The following is a 17,487-nucleotide window of genomic DNA, read 5'->3' on the forward strand; positions in this document are numbered from 1 at the left end:
CACATGAAGTTTGAAAGAGGTAAACATAGCTTACAGCATAAAAGCACGTATGACAAATCAGAAGACTTCAAGAAGCTTGATTCCTTGCAACCGAGGATTTTGAAGACTGGGATACCAGAATCAGCCAAACTAGTGTCACCTAAAAAATTCCCATGGGAAAGAAAAGACCAGTTACTTCAAGTGCTACAAATTATTCCAGAAAATAGAAAAGTATTCTGGGAGAGACTACCTACATGTTAAAGACAATTTTTTGAGAATTTTATATTTTTATAATTTTTTTAGACCTCTAGCCTTAACTAGCTAATAAAATCTCTTAAAAAAAAAAGAAAAGTGTAGTTACTGCTTTTTTTAATTTTACATTGCTAAGGAAAAGAGCATATACTGCCTTTTTGCTTGGCATTTATTAAGCCACAAAAGAAGTAAGTGATATTTCTTATTAAACACTAATTTATTGTGCAAAGAGAGGAAACGTTGTTAGCCACCTTCGAAAGAAAAATCTTGCGACACATATATAAGGGCACAAAAGAAAACGGAATATGGCGAAGACGATACAACTCTGAACTATACAAAATATACCAGGATCCGGATATTATAACATTCATCAAAATAGGACGGCTGCGTTGGATAGGACATGTAGAAAGAATGGAAAAAGGCGAAATACCAAAACAAAATATTCAAACAGGTGCCAGTAGGAAAAAGAACAAGAGGAAGACCGAAACTGAGATACTTAGAACAAATAGAAAATGATATAACAACCTTAAAAATAAAAAACTGGAGAAAAAAAAGCACGAAACAGATCGGAATGGAGAAGAATCCTAGAACAGGCCAAGACCCAAAAAGGGTTGTCGAGCCAGTGATGATGATGAATTTATTGTAGCGATTTAATTCTTTTAAAGCAAGCTAGTACCACACATGACAATACGACAAAAGTATATAAGGAAAATAATCCATTTTTAAGTATAATAATCCAATTTGAAACTTTACTTCCATTTATCTACTAAACAGATGTTTTGTAGATACTGTCCTTTATCTTAGCAGAGCAGTATAGATCTTAACATATTAAATTTTCAATAATATTTTTATTAATTAATTTTCAAGTTATTTACTATTTTCATAAACTTCTTATATAATACATATATGAATCTAAATATTCTTATATTTGCCGACTATAAACCTTTTTAAAAGACCTCCTTATTCATAATACAAAAACATCACAAAAACTTAGAAGTGGCGGGGCAGCGCCTAGGTACGCCACAGTGACTTACACATATTAATCTGTTACTTCATTCGTTGTATTTGGCAAGTGCACATATTGTCGTATGTTCGTTAGCAGAAGTGTTTTGAGTTTCTCGATATCTGTGCACACACGCATAATGTCAACTGGTCGTGTTTTGTAATAAACATCAAATGTTTGTGATTCGGTGTATTTGCAATAAAAGGTAACTTTTCTTTCATTTTGATTCACACTAATTCTTGGAAATTCTTTGCATGCATAGCGGGAGTTTTTTGTTTTTGAATTTTTAGAATGCACTACCTTAAGCACGTGTATTTGGATATTTTTAAAATAGATTAAGTTCACAATCCTGCACATTTTCTGCATACCAGCAAATAATGAACTTTGCGTCAATGCAAAAGTAGTTAGGGTATGACATAAATTTGTTTTGAAAAAAAACCACATTAATATTTTAAGATTAATATTACGCTTTTTGTAAGAACGTAAAACATAATCTACAAATATGATAGAAAATCATGATCTTCTAGGACTTTTTAATTTGAGTTAGACTTAATTTTGGATTTACGATGTTAATTTTGAGCTTCACAAGCTTTTGAGATTCTTCGATGGACTGAGCTTAAAGCACATCTAAGAATTTTTCTTTGAGCACGATAAAATGAGTATGTTTAAGAACATTATAACACATAGATACTATTTCGTGTTAGATCTGGGAGCGAATGTGACAATTTGCTATATAGATACCTTGGTTAGTTATCGAAGATAGATATCGATTGACATCGCTATGGCTATACTTATAGTGCATTATCTAACTGAGTGAGATAATAAGAGTTCTTCCAGAATGGTTTTGAAACTGTTTTGTTGTGGTATGTCAAGCTAAACATTATATTTATATGGGATTACACTTCATTTGATGGTAATAAAAATTACATTTTTAATTGTTGTTTGACGTTTCGATTTCCACTCCGGAAATCGTTTCAAAAAATAGTGAGTGTTATTATAACCAACAGTTTGTTTCAGAATGTTAATCCGAACAAAATTAGGTATATCAGGAAGATTTTTGGGATTCATTTTAGTTTAATATGGTATTGATTTCAGTTGCTGAGAATTTTCCTGTGGTCTATTGAGTTTAGTTAAGTTAGACATCGTATTTTGTATAGAGATATGTTTGCAGAAACTTTTTGCAGGTAACAGGTATTGCATCTTTATTACTTACTACACCAGTCTACCTGTGAAAAAATCATTGTTTTTACGTAAGAATCTAATACAGATATTTGAAGGTATCTTAAAGGTATATGAGGGATAGCTGATGAAAAATCTGTGATGTACAGCTAATTTTCCTTTGTTTTTGTTTTAAACAATATTCAAAAAAGAAAAATATTTTTTTTATCTATAAAACGTTTCTTATGCAGTTTAGAAAAAAATGGTTTAAATAAAAACTGTAGTTCTTAAAAAGTTCTTCCATTTTCTAGTTTCTAAATTTAAATACATAAAGAATTCACCAAGATAGTTACAAAAAAAAATCATTTATATATTAATACAAAAATAGGGTGTTTAAAAATTATACCGGTCAATTGTTTATGTATTTTATTTTAGAAATTCTCAAAATAAAGAAATTTTTATGATCTACAACTTTTATTTGAAAAATTTATGTCTCTAATGTATAAGAATCTTTTTATAGGCAAAAAACTATGTTTTTCACTTTTTAGGATTGTTTAAAAAAAAAACAAAACAAAATCAGCTGTACGTCTTCACTGATTTTTCATCAGCTACCCCTCATATCATTTTTTCCAGCTTTTTTCTTAATTGACTGGGATATACGTAGGTACTTAAGCTCTAAAGGCAGTTTAATACATTTTTCCCAATGCTGTAATGCAATTCAATTTTTTTCCAATAAGGAAACTTGTTAAGAAGGAGAAAAAGCTTACCTGAAATAAATTTCAAGAAAGTAATCAAAAACAAGTACACGACAATAAGAACCCAGTACCCAGTTTCTGTTTTTCAATAGAAATGGAGCATGAGTTTTATGGTCGACAGAAAAAAGGAAAAGGATACATGGATTGACTATCTAAAGGAGCTATATGTAGAATGATCATAAATGACATTAGAACATCAGAATTAACCACAAACGGAGAAGTTTATATAAATATTCGGGAAGTTCAAAATGTGCTTGAAATGCCAAAGAATATCAAAGGTGTAAAGCTAAGTGAGAGATCGAGTATAAAAAGCAAATAAACATCCTAGAAAAAAGAGATGGTTCGAGATTATTTTGATTCTTATCCGTTTTGTGGTTATTAAAATCTCTTTTACTATGCATACCTTAACATGTGAATACTCTTGTTCTTACGGGCTTATTGATTATTTTACGCTGGTTTCCTCTCATGCCCATTTGGTCATGAGTGACTTGCCCAAAAAAGGTTCATATTCTTGTAAATAGGAATCTAGAGAGAAGCTTTGGATGATTAACATTCTCTAGAACTGATTTGTCTGTGCCTCTAGCTGTCTAAGATATTCTTCTTCAACACCTTATGTTAAATACGTCAATTTTTCTTCTATCTGGTGTTCTAATAGTTCAAGTTTTGGTGTCCTCTCCTGACTGTTTATTAGGTAAACAAGAGTTGGCAATTCATTGATCTTAGTGTTTTTAGTTATTATTCTTTCCTAAGCAGCTTGCAATTACCACGACGAAGAAAAATAATAAAAGTTCTTTTTTATTCTAAGATGCACGTGTTATTTGCCATATTCCTGTTATGTACACAAATAGAATAACTTTTAAAATAATTGATGGATCGATCTGAAATTTTGAGAGTTTATTAAGGCCCACAATACCCAACTTTGGGTGGAATAATAGATGCCTAAATTGATTCCTTACAATAGTTATAAACAAATAACGTTTTTGTCTTATTTTGCAGTTTTTGAAGCAACAAATTAATTTTACAACTTTTAGAAATCACCATTTTACAGCTTTTTATGTTTTAAAAGATAAAGTTAATAATTTTACCTCAAATAATAAGCTTTTCAGTGGTAAGCAAAAAATAGAAAAAATGTCATTTTTTCCACTAAGTTATTACCAATTAAAAAAATCTGCCGAAATCTTTGCAGAAGGCATAATATATATTTTCTTTATATAGGCCTATAACTAAAAAAAATGTCATACATATATCTCGATGTGTCGGTCCCGAACAGGGTCTTTTTTTTGCTTATTTCCATGTACTATGTAGGTCTTTTTAACTATCTCAAGGATTTACGGTATTTTGTACTTAACTAATTAAAAATTTATTGTAAAAAACCATCCACTATTTATAAATAAAAGTCAAATAAAAATTTCAGAGTAAACTTTTTCCTATAATTTACGTATTCCATAGAGAACTTAAAGGAAATCTTTAATAAATAAATATTATTTATACTAACTTATTTAACTGCAAATATATCAATAACAATGTTAATGTCGACCCGATATAAATTTTTGCTTATTCGAAAAGCCATGTAGACAACAATGACTCATTTCGAAAACAACTAGCCGAAATGCTGGATTATTTTGATGGCAGAGTTCGAGTGACTAATTTTTTTTTTCGTAACTGAATTCCAGCCGTTAATGTCGTATGTGTGTGGGCAGTTGTAATAATGTTATGGTTCCAGTAAAATAGTAAAATAGAACGCATAACATTAAATCCTTCCATTTCCTTTAAGAAACATTTAAATGCTAAAAATAAATACATCAGTCAACTGTTACAATTATTTCTGCAATCATCAACAGATGCAATTTTACTTAGACAAAATATAGAAATGAGAAATAAACGCATACGCTATTCGTTGATCTTGGGAAGGCATATGCACAACTATGTCGACGAGTTTTGTGCTGTAAATTCCATTCTTTTTTCTGTTTAGTATTGACTCAATTATAACATGTACGTTACATCTTCTTTTGATGTCTTCATTCCTCTTTCGGTCTCTCAGCGTATTTTCTGTAGTTCTTCTCAGCATTCTCATATCTGCTCTTTCCAATGGCCTTTGCTTTTTTATTTGATATTTCACTTATCTTCCAGGCCCCCATAGCTGAACAGTGTATTTTATTTCTATTATTTATTCAATGCTGACGACATCAGGTTGGTTCTTGGCTGATTGATTGCTATTGTTTTGCTTTTCTGAATTGAGATCTTCTTCTTCTACCTTTTTATCAGGAAATTCCACCTGTTTCTGTTTCCTTGGATGGTGCCTTCATGTTATATTGTCTCTTCGTATTTTCCGTGGTCGGCTCACATTTTTATCCGGCGATTTCTCTTGCTATTTTGACCACCCTCTGTCATTCTCCTTAGATGATCGTTCCAGTCTTTCATCTTATTAAGTATTCAGATTTCGTCACTTCTTTTTCGATCCTTTAGTATGTTTCCTGGGATTCTTCTTAGTATTTGCATTTTTGTTGTCTCTAGTATCCGTTTTATTTTGGATGTTTCCGATCTCGATTCAGCCATGTATGTCATTATTTGATCTGACACCTGTTTTGTAAATTCTTGTCTTTACATCATAGTTATATCCTAATGTGTTTGTTTTTCCATGGTGTCCATTGTTTAGATATCCTGTTACTCTATTGGCTTTCTGTATTTTTTACGCCTGTTTCTACAGTACCTTAACTGGATAGTGTGATGCCTAAATTGTTGTTAATAAATAAAAATAAATCTGTTCAATGCTGGTTCCGTCAATTTCTATTTTAAATCTGGTCGTTTCCTTGCTGATGACTATTATTTTTATGTTAAATCATGGAGATAATTTGATACTCAAAAAGTATTACATATTTTTTTGGCGTTAAGTTTGAGTCAGTTTTATTTTAAAAAAATTTTAAAAATTTTAAAAGCGTTTAAAGATTTGAATTTCCCGCCAAAAATTTTGTAAAAAATACTATGATATAAAATATCCTACAAATTAAAAAAAGAATGAGTTTCTACCATCATGTACCATTCCAACCATTTTGTTGATGAGCTGTGCTAATAATTGATCTATCATCAATACTCCTCAATATTTTAATAGCACGCATATTTTAATAATTTGCTATTCGGTCTATGCCTGCAGCTTTTCTATTCTCCACTTCCACTGTGCTTATTCTGGTATGTTCATTAGTTACAATTTCCGGTGTTTTTGGTTCTGCTGTTGTCGGCTGGTCTTCTGAAAGTAATCTTCCACATGTTTGTCTCAGTGTCGTTAACTTATATAATTTTTCTCATCTCTTGTCTCGGTCCTCGTATAAATCTTCACATTTTCTTTGGTAACCCGTAGAAGTCATGTTCCAGTAGTTGTTTTTGGTTGTTCTAACAAGCCTATGTGTCTCACTTCGAACTCTCTTATAGTTTTTATATGCATGTAGTGTCTTATATATTCATGTATCATGTATTTCAGATATGCTGTTTTTTTTTCTTTGCATTTTTCTTTTACTTCTTTACAGAATCATGGCGTTTTGTTGAGGAAATTTTTATTCCTATTTACTATATTTTCGTCGAGAGATTTCTTTGCAGCATTTAGAATATTGGCTTTTCATTTTGAACCAGCTCTCCTTTACTCTGTGTTGTGTATTGCTTCTGTTATTCTGCTTTCGTATAAGTACTTTGTTGAGTCGTCTTGTAGGTACTCAACTGGTATTTTTGTGATGTATCTTGGTTGTGTGATCACTACTACTAATTTGTGATCACTTCCTATTTCCGCAAAGGTTAATACCCGCACGTCTAAGATTTAAGAGGGGTATACTTCTCTGTTGGTTAGTATGAAGTCATTAGAAGAAAACACCAAATACGAAAGATAAAACCCGATAATTATCATGATGATTTTATTTTTGTGCTAAGAGTATTTTCAGGACAGCCCTCGTAAAGGCTATCGTTATTTAAGTCACCTGAAAGAAGAAGTACAAAAACGGTAATTCCATTAGTTCCTGCAAGAATTGTGTACATCAGTTATGATTATAAAACAAATTGTAAATTTTTCAACTAAACATTGTATGTACCTATGTAGGTTGTTGGCATTTTGACGAACCATATGGGCATAATTCTGTATTACAACATATAGACGAGGCGCTATGTAAAACTGTTTAAATACCATAATTACATATCTGCATGAATGTATTAAAAGGATATTCTTATATCTTGCAATAAATGAAAATGATATACACTTCACCAACTTCAAGGACGTCCATTCGCGTTATTCTACAGGGTGGCTGAATGGTTCTTCTATCGCTGCACCGGCGATACTACATTGTACTAAAATTTTTAGTTATTTTTAAATTTTTTTCAAATTTGTTACTATTTTCTTATTATACGTTTGTATTTTATATCTTCCTCATTTTTGTGCTTTTCTTCTCTAGTTAGTAGCTTAGATTGCTTTCTACGTTTTCTGCCCATTTAATCCTCGATATATCTCTCCATCTCTTTCTTATTCCAATCAGCCATTTATTTACACCTTGACAAAAGACTTGATTTTATGGCTTTTATATTGGGCGTAGACTTTTTCTTTCTTTTATCTCATCTTTCTTTTATCTGTCCCAAAATATTGCTGAATATTTTGATATCTTCTAGCTACTCATTTTCGAAAATTCGAAGATTTCTTTGCTATGATAAGAACTTGGATATTACAAGATATTCTAGACCTCTATACTTCTTATTACCTCTTTCCAATTTAGCACTCATTCATCATAGCATCATAAATTGTTTTCAGCGGTCATATAAATAAAAATTACCAAGTTCTCGGGAAGAACTACTTGAAAATTTAAAACTCGACGTCTTATCACCCATTTTGGAGTCATTATCAACAGGGATATGGTTCCGTTCGAATTCGGGGTCTAAATCTGCCTACTACCCTGACTGGTGACGTACCAGTATCCTGTTCTCTAGAAATACGAGAACCGTCAAACGGCACTGAGGTCTCAATCTGCCTACGCCTCAGTATCGAGTCACTCTGGACAAGTATAGGTGTTCTAACTCTAATGCCACAAACTGGTCGCATTGCTCCTGTAGTGATCCTTCTCCAAGTTAGTTAATATGCTCCTTTTCTAACTTGACTGCACCATACTGAAGACTTTACGGTTGTCTTCCATCGATATACCCATTTTTTTTTTGTTTTCCTGTTTTGCGAGACATGCAATTACATTTTACTTTCATTACTCACTCGCGTTAACCTTATATATATATATATATATATATATATATATATATATATATATATATATATATATATATTGATATGATTGGTGTTTAAAGAAAATAATTTATAAGTTATATACTAGATAATTTTAGATATAACAAGTATTTGGTTATTTTAAGAAGTTATATACTAGAGAATTTAATAAAAATATATTTATGTGAGGGCATTTTTAAGAAATTAGCATATAAAAAGTATTTTTTTAGTAATTATGATGTTGTAGATATATTTAAGTGAGCCATGTGACTAGGCAACCAGATATACATACTCTGAAGTGACGTTTAAGAATAATTACGAATATAAAGTGGGGTTATAATGATAATATGTTGTTTAAAATGTGTAATTTATTAAATTAAAATGTTTAATTTATATAAGTTACTGATTTAAATGTATACTCTGATCTGAAAAGCCTAAATGCCAACAAAATTTTCGATAGATAAGTAAGGAATTCTCTAGATCACCGGAGATGGCTTTGTTTGCGAAATGGTTTGTTCCAGAAAATTCAGACATGTATTTAATAGAACAAATGGAACATGATTTCTTACCAGATGGTTCTAGAACATCCAAAAAGATATAAATACCCGGTGATTTGGATTCAAAGCAGTCAGAAAGTTTAAGTCAAGCAGCCAGAAAGTTTAAGTCAAGCAGTCAGAAAGTTTAAGTCAAGCAGTCAGAAAGTTTAGTAAGAAAGTCGATTCAGTTAGTTATGAGTTTTTTTAGTATGAAAATTAGTTAGAGGCAGTCAATCAGTTACAATTGTTCAATATAGTGAGTTAAATCAATATTAAGAAACAGTATAAAGAAAATAATATTGAAGATTAAAAATTATGTTATGTATAAATGATGATAATGGAAGAAGTATTAATTGAATATTAAAATTAAATGATATTTTGGTGATTGGATATTGATATATTGAAAAGAAGAATAAAAATAAATGCTGTTGCTGGTTTGCTTGGTGGTTTATAAATGCTGTGAAGAAAAATATCTTAAATTGGTGGAAGCTGATAATTGAAAAAAGTAATTTCACAAAAACAGGGATAACCGAAGCTAAGAAGAAGACATTTGAGTGGTGATTATAATCTATATAGTGGAAAACAGTTCATTTAGGCATTCAGTGACAGAAAGGTACAAAATTTTGTTAATATAATTTAGTTAGTGTCATAACAATTTCAATTTTGAAGATATTTTGTTTAAATTTTACATTGTCTATAGAATTTAATTAGTTTCATAAGAATTTCAATTTAAAGATAGTTTATTTTAAATTTACATTGGCTAGGTTAGATATATATGTGTGTTTCATAATAGATATAATAAAGATAATTTAAAAAAGTACTTACAAACTAATTCTTTGAGAACCGCGATAAAAACCCTATATTATTAAAAAATACTCATTGCTCATCATTCAAACAAACAATACATCATAACAATATATATATATATATATATATATATATATATATATATGTATATATATATCAAATAGTTTTATTATTAACATTCCTTCTTTTGTTGCGTTTTGATGTTGACCTTGAAGGAAATTACCAAAATGATCTAAGCATTTCTTAACAATTTAAATAATAATATAATTATGATCACGAAGATTCACTCAATATATCTTCCGTCAAGAATAGCACTTTTATATCCCGTTCAAAGTTGTTATTAATATACAATAATCATTATTAATTTTATGACGTTTCTCAAATAGTATCTTGATATTGGTATAAATTTTATATTTTAACGCTATGGGGTTTATGTGTTCTGCAAGTGCTGCCACTTAACCGAGTTATCATTCGATTAGTTTCGTTAAAAGTTGGATAAATGAATACCAAAGAAATTGCATTGCCAAGTGTGGCTAGTAATATCACCAATTTAAGTTTAAACTTTTTGCAAAAGGTATAATTTTTGTTAATGACAAATTCCTATTAAATAATTTGAATTTAATAATCAAATATATACTAATAACAGTGTAGGACTTATCATGACTAAGCTCATTACTATCAGATATTTTTATGGGTCATCTAGAACAAATATTTCAAAATATCCCGTATTCAAACAGTTTTTGTATTGGTGGAGATACGTAGACGATGTACTGGTATGTTTTACAGGAACTAACGGGAAACGTGACCAATTCTTATCTTAGATTAATCCACTCCCTAGTCATATTGAATTTACAATAGAAATAGAACAAAATCAATCCATAAATTTTCTAGATTTAAAAATTATGAGACTTGACAACAAACATGAGTTCTCAGTATTTCACAAACCTATCCATATTGACACAACTACACATAATTCATCATCCTATTCTACACAGCATTAATTAGCAGCTTACCATAGCATATTACATAGAGTGCCAGACATTTCCATGTTAAAAATAACTTCGCAATATAAGTGAATATTAAGTAAATAGCAGTAAACAATGGGTACAACGGACAAACAATAAACACAATTTTAAACCAAAAACTACATCAGAAAGCCCTAAAATTAATCTTTCCACTACCACAGAAAAAGTCAATACCTTTTGCTCGATTACATAATATAGGTAAGACATCAATAAAAATAGCCAAACAAATAAAAAAAGAAAAGAATAACACCAGATTTCAAAACAAACACTAACTTAAGCAAGTATATTAAGAACAACAAGAGTCAAAAGAAAAAGCACCTACACAGTGGTGTACCTAAATGTGGTGACTGTCCAAAAACTTACATCGGTCAAACTAGTAGAACCTTTAACAAACGTATAGCAGAACACAAATGTGCTTTCAATGATAGAAAAATTGATTCAACGTACGCACTTCACCTTCCAGGTCATAATCATTCTTTTAAAGTCCAATTTTATTTAAGTTGCCCTTATTACAATCTTTGAGAATTAATAAATTAAAAAATACCGATAAAATTCTGAATAAACAACTTGAGACAAACAGCTCTCCTCACCTCAACTTATTCAGTTAAAGACTATAAAGTGTAGACGCATAGTAAAAATACATCACTTGAGAAAAGCACTCTACAGCTGCAGTTCTAATAAATTGTAATACATTTTGTGGAAGTGTATTAAACAAAAGTTTTCCGTGTTTTATTCTTAGATAAATAAATAGACTAAATCATATTTTTTGTTATTATTTTGGTATTTTCTCAGCTTCTCAAAGTTTTCATTTCCAACGATTTAGTTATTCTACCTGTGTTGCTGTTGCGTGGATCGAGTCACCTAACAGCAGGATAGACACTTTTAAGCTTGGTTAAAAGGCGAGGGCTCAGAGGTGATGTTAGCACCTTGCCCAATAAAAAAGAAACAGGCTGGTAGAACTGATCACAAAATATCGAATGCAGGAGCAATTTATAGTTAATTTTGGTTTCAAAAAAGAAGAAAGCGTCCAAAAATATTTCGACTAAAGTAAAAAACAACTTTTGGTGGAATTTTGAGCTTTAAACCTTCTGAATAATGACGTCACACCCTTGACAAAACTGTTAAGAGTGTTAAATATTTATGTTGTAAGAATATAATTTCAGTACTGATGCTGCTGTCTAGCACCATGCTAAGTTTGGCTTTGGGTATTTCATTTCCCCGATACCACCCAGATCTGGGAAGCATTCCCCTATCCACCATATAGGGAAACGTCTGATGGAGGACTAGTTAACTCACAAGGGTCTTACAATATACAATATTATAGGACAAGGATTAGGAAATCTGCGCCTTACTAATATATCTGTAAAAACAGTATTGAGAAGACTACGGGAGAAGCATACAGCGAGTAAAATCTGTTGGCACAGCCTCGCCAGCAAAGATAATTTGTGGGAGATTATTTTGCTAGATAACGTGATAAGGATTGGTAACTAAAATTAATATCGAAATGAAAAATTAGCCAGCCTATCGTCCAGATCTAATCCCATAGAACGTGTGCTAGATGAAATAAGAAATTGTATATGGAGAATAAAAACTATATTTGTATGAGTTGTGTATAAAACTTCTAATTAATCATCAATGTTAAATTTGCCAACTATTTCGAAAATGATTTAAATAACTGTACACAATCGATTAAGAAGTTACCATTGAGCTCGTCAAAAGTTTCATAAATGACTTAAAAATTCAACAAAATCCGAAAACTCAGAAATTAAAAAAATGCAGACTCCCACACCGAAACCATACCAATTCCACTTAACAGGAAATTCTTGCAATGAACATAAATAATGTAAATGTGCGAAATTTGCGTGGTTCATTAGAATAAACCGTAAATAAAATCAAATTAAATATTAATAAAAATATTTTACAACTGAATTCATGATCACATTCAGATCAACAGATTTGTCAACAGGTTGCACGGCCCACGGTTTTGTGGTATCTACACACAACCTACTTTAGTATTTGTTTATAGACAAATCACCGGTTTAATCATGGCTTCGTTGTAAACAAACAGGAAATATATCTTAGTTTATGTAATTCTTAGTAAATTCTATACATTTATTTTATGACACAGCAATACTACTAGATTTAGTAAAGATAATAGAATCAAAATGTAGTGAAGGTGAAATAGAAGAAAATAGAAAAGTAAACAGAAAGTGAAGTAAATGTAATCAAATATCTTTCAACTACTCTATTTGTCTTTCTTTGTAATAAACATGTTTTGTTATTTTAGTCACGGTTGCTATTGCTGCCTACTGGTTCTTCTGGATGCTCTCAAACTTTTCTGAAACTATTTGTGTCACTTTTTGGTCACATACATAGTGTATCACTTTGAGAAATGTATATTCTACTTCATCGCTGATTATTATCTAATAATAATATTGGATCAATCTAAAGTGATACTAGTTCATTTTATTCTAGTCGTCAGAGACGAAAATGCCACTGAACCTCTAAAAATGATATGAACAAGTCGAATTTTGACAAGAATATTAACTTTGGAACCTCAAAAAAGGTGCAAAAAAGTGTACCACTTTTACCCCCGGGCTTCCCCCTAAAACTCCCCTCACAGGGGAGCAAAAACGAAAAAAAATCGATTTACCAAGAATCTGTAGGCCGTAGAAAAAAATGTTTTAAATAAAAAATGTAGCCGATATAATTTTAAACAAAAATGTTTATTACAGCTTTTTATGTAGAATGAACCGTTCTCTCACAAACAACGCTTGAAGCGACTATCGATTTTGAATGTCAGTTACGCGCGCGAAATCAATTTTCAATAAAATTTGTATCAGCTCGACGGTAAAAATTCGATATCTTTTGATTCAAGTATCCTATGGACAAAAATCAAGACGCGTTTTAAAGGTTAAGAGTTCAACTTTTGTATGCATTTTTTGTATTTTGCCGCAAATAAACTTCATAAGATTTTATAAAGGTGTTAAATAAATAAACGTGGCGCGATTTTTGCCAATTTTTGTGATTCTCATGGGATCAATACAATCTATCCTTTTCATTGACTGCCCATTATGAAGTGTCGATTACTAGGCCGTCCATTACGTATCTCAAAACTTATAGCATGAAGTTTTGGCAACAAATGTGAGGCATTTAAAATATGCTTAAAAACGTTGGATTTAAACTTTCAGATAATAAACGATCTCAAACATTTAATTTTTTTTTCAATTACACTAGTACATTTTTGTACAAAAAACCAAACTTCTGCTATAAACTACACCCAAAACCATCTTGTTGGAGGCATTTCCCGTGACGTGAAATCGTTTGTAATGTAAAACATTAAATTCTGCGTTTTTTATTCATATTTCAAATGTATCATAGTTGTTGTCACAACTTAAAATTCAAATTTCATGTCATAGGTTCTAAATATTGATCTCTTAAAAATGGAAATTTTATTACGACTGGTCAATGAAAGTGATCAATTTTATTGATCTCACGAGAATCGTAAAAAATGGCAAAAGTCGCGCCACGTTCATTTAGTTAACACCTTTATAAAAACTGAGTTTATTCTCGGCAAAACATGGAAACTGCATACAAAAGCTGCATTTTTTCCTTTTAAACGCATCTTGATTTTTGTCGATAGAACAATTGGATCAAAAGATATCAAATTTTTACCGTCGAGCTGATACAAATTTTTTGAACGTTGATTTCTTGGTAAATCGATTTTTTTACGTTTTTACCCCCCTACCAAGTGGGTTTTAGGGGGAAGCCCGGGGGTACAAGTGGTAAACTTTTTTGCATCTTTTTTGGGGTTCCAAAGTTCATATTTTTGGCAAAATTCGGCTTGTTCGTATGATTTTTAGGGGTCGACTCTCTGACGACTGGACTATTTGTACTTAATCCATTATTTTTAATGAAATTTATTTTTTCCTTAAATAAATCTTCGACTCTTCTGCTATTTGGTAGACCTTTTGGCGAAGTTGGTCTTTAAAAAACTAGCAGAAAGATTACTATCATGCATCATTCTTAATGTCAAAGTCTTTTTATAACCCTAATATTTAACTAAACGAGCTCTAAAGTTAATACAAACATTTGGAGAGTGGTTATCAAAAGACATTTTTCGAGAAGATATCGAAAAAGAAAAGGTAAAAACATGATAATCAGCATTTTTATCCAGCAGGTTATTTGTTTATATAGTAAACGCTAAGCAGTAACTTTATTACGATAAAAAATATACAGTTAATTAATTTTATATTTATATTTAATTTTTTATATCACTTAGTTTCTTTGCAAACCATATATAGGTCGTTATGTCTTTTTAATAAACATCAATTTGCTATTTTGCATAATTTATTGATCAAGATCAAGAATGAGACGTCGTAATAATTGTAAGAAACACTATTTGTTACACGTATAAGTAGTTGAGCAATCAATTTTTATCGCGAACTTGTATTAAAGCGTAACAAATTAATTATTGGCGGTCATATAAACGCAGCGTGTGAAACAATGGAAATATTAATAAACCTGTGCATTCACAGGTGCCTCTAATAAAAAGCTACTAGTGTTAAAAATGACATTAAAAAAAGAATTTTCTTTATGCAGTTTGTAAAACGACACTTTATGCAGTTTGGACAAATAAAAAACAAGAAAAAACAATGTGAGAGTTACTTTAAAACTTTTTTATGTTCGTAGAGTACAAACCACAGCATCAATCATAATGACTGTTTAGATATCATAAAGGACAAAGTGAAACAAGTATTTAAATTAGCCGAAAACTTTTAAATGTCACTCAAAAGATAGTATGTTGAAAGTAATACTTGTGGAAGGCAATCCAAATGGTTTTGCGTGAATTTTTACAATTATTATAATTATTAGCGGGATGTTTAATCCAGATGAGAGCAATTTGTGAATCTGAACATGCGTTTATAAACTTATTTAGTCAATCAATTTGACTAAAAGTTCCATGGCGATTAATTTTAGTTTAGGAAATCGATACTAAGAATGTCTAAGTCAAAAAAGACGAAACGTGGAATTTTATGTCAGCGATTTGAGTTACATTTTCATTAAATTTCTCCTACTGACCAATTATGCGTAAATTAATAATTATCGGTTCATCCCATGAAACCTTCATCAACCTAGTTCTTGAAGTAAAAGTTTTCCGTTCACAATTAAAGGGTTTACCAAACCTAGCGGGTCAAAGCAAGAACTAATACATGAAAGAATTTGACGTTTTGCAATACGTTCTAATTTAGTATCGGTATTTACATCAATTTTTAAATTATCCGTTTTTGAATCCCATTTTAAACTCAAAATTGACTACAGTCAAAATAAATATAAAGGTCCTAAAGTATCAAATAAATTATCCTGTACTTGATAACCCTTCAGTGTAAGATCATTTAGCGAATATCCCGAAGTAGATTTGGCAGAAAAGTCGTATATCTGTCAAAATCAATACTGTAATGATGCCCCAGCCTCTATATTCGCCAGACGTGGCTCCGTGTGACTTTTTCCTATTTCCAAAAATTAAGAAAACTTTAAAGGGCTATCGTTTCACAAGCGTAGATGACATTAAAAGCACATCGCTGATTGGCAGAAGCGTTGGCACAAGTGCATAATATCTAATGGGGACTACTCTGAAGGAGACAATATCAATGTAGACGAATAAATAAATATTTTTTATTCAAAAACGATAATTCCGGGTATTTTTTGAATACAAGTATATACATTTTAAACAGAGCTGTGAACAGGCATCAACCCTAAATAAACAGACGTAAATTTCAAACAGACTGTAACTACAAAACTGTTGCATCAGATCTAAAGATGTTTTAATAATAATTAAAAATTAAAGTCTGGAAATTAATAAAAGTAAACATTCCAAATAACATCCAAATAAAGAGTTTGTTGGCCGCGGTTTTTATGTCACTAGTACACAACATGCGGTTTTCCCAATCTGGGGATTTGTTTTCGAGATATCCAAGTTTTTAATTTTGTATTGTTTACCACGTCGAAAGATGAATAACATCTTTATTTATTTTGTAGTTTATTTATAGTTAGAGTGCTCGTCGGCAATATATTCTTTTAATTAAATAGCTTAAAAACTATAAGAAAAACACAAAAAAAATTGTCTGGTTATAAATATAGGTCATTCAACACGTCCGACGACTCGTCTATCGCTAATGAAGCGATACTCAGAGTTTGGAGAGAGTCTATCATAAACTTTTTTGCCGATGGGAACTCTATTACGTAAATCTGTTATGTTATTCTGCAAATAAATTATTAACTGTATAACAAAATTACAAAGATGTTATTAGAATTCGAGTTGATGAGCTAGAATTATCAGAAATCTCTAAAGAATGTTGGGATAAGATCCTATAAGAGAGAAAAAATTCAAAGATTCAGAGATTCAAAGAAGGTAGTAAGTGACCGTTTATCCAAGCACATCAAAACTCTTTTTATTTATTAGTAGAGCAGCAGTCTGTTATTAGAATTGATAACCTGTTTGTTGTGATGGAATCTAAAATAATTGTTCTAAAATAATTATTACTACTGGCTAAGTGAAGCTTCTTCACAGTTGTAACAAAGGTCTTCTTTCATAACTCTTTTTCAGTCTATGTTCAAGTTTGTGGAATGTTCATTTAAATATATGGAGTTACTAATACAAATAACATGATAAGTTTAGATGGTGAAATTTAAACATATATTCATGATTACCTGTTTGAATTCTGGAAACTTG

The 17,487-nt window shown here is 30.7% G+C and overlaps 1 protein-coding gene across 1 annotated transcript in view; it reads left to right on the plus strand.

Annotated features, from left to right (window-relative positions):
- The first annotated feature begins 1,283 nt into the window (after nucleotides 1-1,283).
- The window catches only part of LOC140452074 (tyrosine-protein phosphatase non-receptor type 13-like), a 40,784-nt gene continuing 24,580 nt past the window's right edge, over nucleotides 1,284-17,487 (plus strand). The window contains exon 1 of the mRNA XM_072546121.1: nucleotides 1,284-1,439. The gene's annotated coding sequence lies outside the window, so the exon portion shown is untranslated. The remainder of the gene's footprint in view (nucleotides 1,440-17,487) is intronic.

Source organism: Diabrotica undecimpunctata, chromosome 10, assembly GCF_040954645.1.
Source record: "Diabrotica undecimpunctata isolate CICGRU chromosome 10, icDiaUnde3, whole genome shotgun sequence".
Lineage (NCBI taxonomy): Eukaryota > Metazoa > Arthropoda > Insecta > Coleoptera > Chrysomelidae > Diabrotica > Diabrotica undecimpunctata.